Here is a 6,000-nt window from a genome sequence, read left to right as displayed (position 1 = left end):
ATTTAAAATTCACATTACCACATATGGATAAGATATACATGTAAATATATTTACATACAGTTGAAGTCGGAAGTTTACATACATACACAATTGTTTACAGACAGATTATTTCACTTATAATTCACTGTATCACAATTCCAGTGGGTCAGAAGTTTACATACACTAAGTTGACTGTGTCTTTAAACAGCTTGGAAAATTCCAGAAAATGATGTCATGGCTTTAGAAGCTTCTGATAGGCTAATTGACATAATTTGACTCAATTGGAGGTGTACCTGTGGATGTATTTCAAGTCCTACCTTCAAACTCAGTGCCTCTTTGCTTGACATCATGGGAAAATCAAAAGAAATCAGCCAAGACCTCAGAAGAAAAATTGTAGACCTCCACAGGTCTGGTTCATCCTTGGGAGCAATTTCCAAATGCCTGAAGGTACCACGTTCATCTGTACAAACAATAGTACACAAGTATAAACACCATGGGACCACACAGTCATCATACCGCTCAGGAAGGAGACGCGTTCTGTCTCCTAGAAATTAACGTACTTTGGTGCGAAAAGTGCAAATCAGTCCCAGAACAACAGCAAAGGACCTTGTGAAGATGCTGGAGGAAACAGGTACAAAAATATCAATATCCACAGTAAAACGAGCCCTAAATCGACCTAACCTGAAAGGTCGCTCAGCAAGGAAGAAGCCACTGCTCCAAAACCGCCATAAAAAAGCCAGACTGCGGTTTGCAACTGCACATGGGGACAAAGATTGTAGTTTTTGGAGAAATGTCCTCTGGTCTGATGAAACAAAATAGAACTGTTTGGCCAAAATGACCATCGTTATGTTTGGAGGAAAAAGGGGAAGCTTGCAAAGAACACCATCCCAACCGTGAAGCACAGGAGTGCAAATGTGTATGAATGTGTGTTTGAATGACCTGCAAATTTGCCTACCATACAAGCATTTATATGGCTTCTATATTGATACGCCGTAACACAAAAATAACATTACACAAATTCAACCACCCCGATGCACCCAGCTGTCCAGGTTTGTCTTTAATAAAAAACTGTTTGTGTGAGTGTGTGTATGGGTGGTGGAATCCATGTATTCCTTTGTTGTGTCTTTGCCTTTATCTGTGTGTGTGTGTGTGTGTGCGTGCGTGCGTGTGTGTGGTTTGTGGTGTGTGCGGGTGATTGTGTGTGTGTTGTGCTTTGAGGATGTCCCTCCCCACATGCAGTCTAAGATAAGCACTGCCAAGGCTGTTTAATACATTCTTCGCATTTCCTTCATATCACCCCATGTTCCTTCCACCGCCGTTGTGTGTGTGTGTATGTGTGTGTGTTAAAGTTAGAACAATGTATTTAAGTGTTACTCCACAATAATACAAAATACAGTTTAAAAAAAACCCAGATTGGACTATTCAAATGGAGTTTTGAGACACAAAAACAATTATGGTCAAACATGGTACAGGCGTCATCTATAATATATAATATAATCTATACACATGTATACATCAACAAAATAACAAAAAAAGGCAAAGTACAGTGGCTTATTAAAGGATAATTAAGCACTTAAAAGAAACGTCTCCATTGGAGGATAAGATGGCAGGCTTAGGCGTAGACATTTACATTCTTGTTATCTAGTAAATTATCTACTATTTTATTATTTTCATCAAGACCGTTCAAATGTTTATTTTGGCTGCACAGCTGACAGAAAATATCATCTGAAATGTTGCTGTATAACCCACAGTAAAGCAAGGCATGAGCTTCAGTCGCAATGGAACCAGAGTTACAAAAAGAACATGTTTATGTAGGGATGTGTTTGTGTATCAACCAGTCTCAATTGCGAGATGGGTCTCTCCACATCTACATTTTGCAAAATAGCTTCGATATCGCTTGTATAAAACAGTACATACATAGAGTTCTGCCCCAAAAGTGTATTTAAAAAGCCAATAGCTGCACAGTTCATTACTTTCAGGTTTGTTTATCAGTTGGTACACTTAGGACCTGAGCGCCAGGTCAAAACCTTGCACATTGTATCGCCTTGACAAGTAGTAATTCCTGTGCGGTCAGTGTAACCCAACCACGTTCTGGGGAACAGAAGGTGTGGTCTTTGTCTGTGTGAACCTAGCTGTATACTGAAGTGTTGTTTGCCAACTGTTTCCTAGATAGCCCGCCAGACAGTCCACATTTTTGTTCTAGCCCTGCACTCAACACCTGATTTAATTAGTTAATTCAACTCATCGACTAATCACAGAGACCTTAGTGCGCCAGTGCTATAGCCTATAGCAAACTCATATGGTTGTTGCATTGCCAAACATAACAACAACTATAGGAGTTGGGACAAACAGATCAAGGACCAGTCTAGAGCAGGGCTACAACAAACATGTGGAATGTCTGGTGGGCGGTCTACACAGGAGAGTGTTGGGAAACACTGGATTTCCACAAAATCACTATAAAGAAAGTGGATGTACTTTCAGACTGTGGCCACTAAGTGGTGCCCTTACAGTTCGACATGGAAGCTAGCTACCTCCTCATTCACAGCTGGTCGTCTTCCTCCTTCAAAGCTTTAATTGCGGCGCTGAACTGGGAAGGAGAGAGAATGGGAGGAAATCCTAGAGCTTTAGCCTGCAACAATGACCAATTCCCGAAGAAAGAGTAACAAGGGAAAAAAAGACGGCTTGGTCTCAGAAAGGGAGGTGTGTAGGGAAGAAGATGTAGAGGTGGGATCGGAGGAAAAGAGAAAGGGAGGAAGAAAGGGAGGGACGGAGAGAGGGAGGGGGGTTTATTAGCCTCATTTAATTAAGAGGTTGAAAGCAAAGGGAAGGGGAGGAGTGCAAGTTAAAACAGTGAAGTCAAGTCCAGGCGATTTGCTAATTAGAACTTTAAACATGGAACAGTTTCTTTCCATCTTTCAACACTCTCTCTTTCATTCTCTCCCTACATTATCTCTTTTTCTTCTTTCTTTCCCCCTTTCTTTGTTTCTCCCTCTCTCCCCCTCTCTCCCTCTTTCCCGCTCTGTGAGCGCTACTCTGTATTCACCTTGATCCTCTGCCAAGAATGCAGCAGGCAGGACACACAAGAGGGAATGAGGTAGTGGTGCTTGCCTCACATGACCTCTGCTTTATAACTATTGCGAATGTGCAGTTCACTGCAGGATAAAGTAGGGAAACTGATGTTCCGTTTCACTCAACTCAAAGAATGTTCAGTATATCACCTTTTATAGTACTAATCTTGCTATTTTGCTGATATGAGAACGCGGGTGTCAATCATTATTTCAGACATCACATGAAGTAAAGATGAATCCACGTCCCACACCATGAACTGTGTAGATCCAGCTACTTAACCCAACCCCGACCCAAAATGCATTGAAAAGATATCCACCAAATAAAATCATGAAATCATATGGCGCTTTTGGTTCCCATTCAATTTGGATTGAGGCACATAGGTGGATCTACACAACAGATGGTCTGAGATCTGGACATCTCAATATACTATCACTTTGATTTTGGAGTGAAAAATCCAGTAAAACGTGTTATAAGACATTATAAAGGCTAATAAATAACAAGTTATTATCAGGAATCAAGGTAAGACACAGATGCAGGCTGTCGAAGTAACAATGTTTATTGTAGCAACCGGACAGGCAAAGACAGGTCAAGGCAGGCAGGGGTCAAAAATCCAGGGTACGGCAAAGGTACAGGACAGCAGGTGGACTCAGGGTCAGGGACAGGAAGAGGTCAGGAATCCAGAGGTGGAGCAAAGGTACACGACGGCAGGCAGGCACAGGCTCAGGCAGGGACGTCAGGCGGGCGGGTACAGGTTCAGGACAGGCAAAGGTCAAAACCAGGAGGATGAGGAAAGAGAGGCTGGGAAACGAGTTGACGAGGAGTTGACAGGAAAAACGCTTGAACGAACAAGACGAACTGGCAACAAACAGACAGAGAAAACAGGTATAAATACACAGGGGATGATTGGGAAGAGGGGCAACACCTGGAGGGGGGGGGAGACAAGCACAAGGACAAGTGAAACAGATCAGGGCCTGACGGTTATAAAGTATAATACAGCGCATTCGGAAAGTATTCAGACCTCTTGACTTTTCCCACATTTTGTTACGTTACAGCCTCACTCTAAAATATATTAAATTGTTTTTTTCCGTCATCAATCTACACACAATACCCCATAATGACAAAGTTAAAACCAGTTCCTAGAAATGTTTGAAAATGTATAAAAAATACTGAAATATTACATTTACATAAGTCTTCAGACCCTTTACTCAGTACTTGTTGAATCCCCTTTAGCAGAGATTACAGCCACGAGTCAAATATTCTCTAACTCTGTCACTTGTTTGATATTTCTGCACGGTAGGAACTAGAAGCACAAGCATTTCGCTACACTCACATTAACATCTGCTAACCATGTGTATGTGACCAAAAAAAATAGATTTTGATGACCCCACAAGCTTGTCACACATGTATTTGGGGAGTTTCTCCCATTCTTCTCTGCAAATCCTCTCAAGCTCTGTCAGGTTGGATGGGGAGCGTCGCTGCACAGCTATTTTCAGGTCTCTCCAGAGATGTTCGATCGGGTTCAAGTCCGGGCTCTGGCTGGGTCACTCAAGGACATTCAGAGACTTGTCCCGAAGCCACCCCTGCGTTGTTTTGGCCTGTGTGCTTAGGGTTGTTGTCCTGTTGGAAGGTGAACCTTCACCCTCCCCAGTCTGAGGTCCTGAGCGCTCTGGAGTAGGTTTTCATCAAGGATCTCTCTGTACTTTGCTCCATTCATCTTTCCCTCGATCCCGACTAGTCTCCCAGTCCCTGCCGCTGAAAAAAATCCCGTCACCATGATGCTGCCACAACCATGCCTCACAATGGAATTCCCTTATAGCCAATCAGAAATGAGTATTTAACAATGCTGTGGTATAATGAGCAGTAACGCTCTGGAAGAAAGTACACTTTAGATCCCTGTAGATGCACACACAAGACGAATGCCCTTTTAGCCAATCAGAAATGAGTATTCAACAATGCTGTGGTATAATGAGCACTGATTCTCTGGAGGAAAGTATACTTTAGATCCCTGTAGATGCACACACAAGACGAATGAGCGAAGATGCACTCTGAACTATTGACAAATGACGTGAAAACGACACACTGAGGACAGACACAGAATGTGGGCCGGAGACAGATGACAATGACAAGATGGATGTCTTGGAGTCACATACTGAAGATGCTTAGCTGAAAACGTCGTCAGCAGACGAATGACTCACTCCCACTGTTTGTGTCTGGGACCTCATGCCATGGGTGAGCGGACAGTGTTTGTCGGAGGTTTGTTTGGGGTTAAGTGAGCGTTCTCATCACTCTTTGTCTGAGTTGGGATGACCCTAGGACTCCTGTCTGAACTGGGGTGCTTTTGGGAACGTATTCTAAAAGAGCTGTGACTGCCGATTCAAGGCAACTGAATCATCTGTCTAAGTCTCAATGCTTTCCTCGTTCACTCATTCAACCTGTCACCCGTACTGTAGTTCAACTTTAGACACCTTTTATCTGTCGCTTTACAAAACCTCCTACTGTATGGACTCAGAGAAGTCAGATGGGTATTTAAGGTATTTTTGTCTGTGGGTCTGTCTGTCTGTGGGTCTGTTTGTCTGCGGGTCCGTCCATCCATCTGTGTGTTGAGTTTATTTGAGTTGAGTTTATTTGATTTTTAAAAAGGGACAGTGCACACTAATCAAAGTTTCAGTAAAAGTGTCGGTTTTAGCCAGCCGGCTAATTTTCAACCGCAGTCCCTGGGCAGGTTATTAAAAACAATTACAATATATACAATCATTGAGCAGTGAGCACACGCAGAGCAACATAGGACAAGCAAGACATAGCATAGAGACAGAGCAACATAGGACAAGCAAGACGTAGCATACAGACAGAGCAACATAGAACAAAAAGCAGTAAGACAAAAGTCATAAAAGCAACAGTGTTTCCACACCTCACAAGCTACAGACAACAGACAACATGGAAAGCGGCAATACA

General features: G+C 42.8%; 1 long non-coding RNA gene across 3 annotated transcripts in view; it reads right to left on the bottom strand.

Annotated features, from left to right (window-relative positions):
• Nucleotides 1-3,593: 3,593 nt before the first annotated feature.
• Nucleotides 3,594-6,000, bottom strand: part of LOC139583172 (uncharacterized) — a 49,808-nt gene continuing 47,401 nt past the window's right edge. For all 3 annotated transcript variants that reach the window (XR_011676502.1, XR_011676500.1, XR_011676501.1), the window contains one exon: nucleotides 3,594-3,970. This is a non-coding gene — a long non-coding RNA (uncharacterized lncRNA). The remainder of the gene's footprint in view (nucleotides 3,971-6,000) is intronic.

Source organism: Salvelinus alpinus, chromosome 8 (assembly GCF_045679555.1).
Source record: "Salvelinus alpinus chromosome 8, SLU_Salpinus.1, whole genome shotgun sequence".
NCBI classification, from domain to species: domain Eukaryota; kingdom Metazoa; phylum Chordata; class Actinopteri; order Salmoniformes; family Salmonidae; genus Salvelinus; species Salvelinus alpinus.
This window is presented reverse-complemented; position numbering and strand designations above follow the sequence as displayed.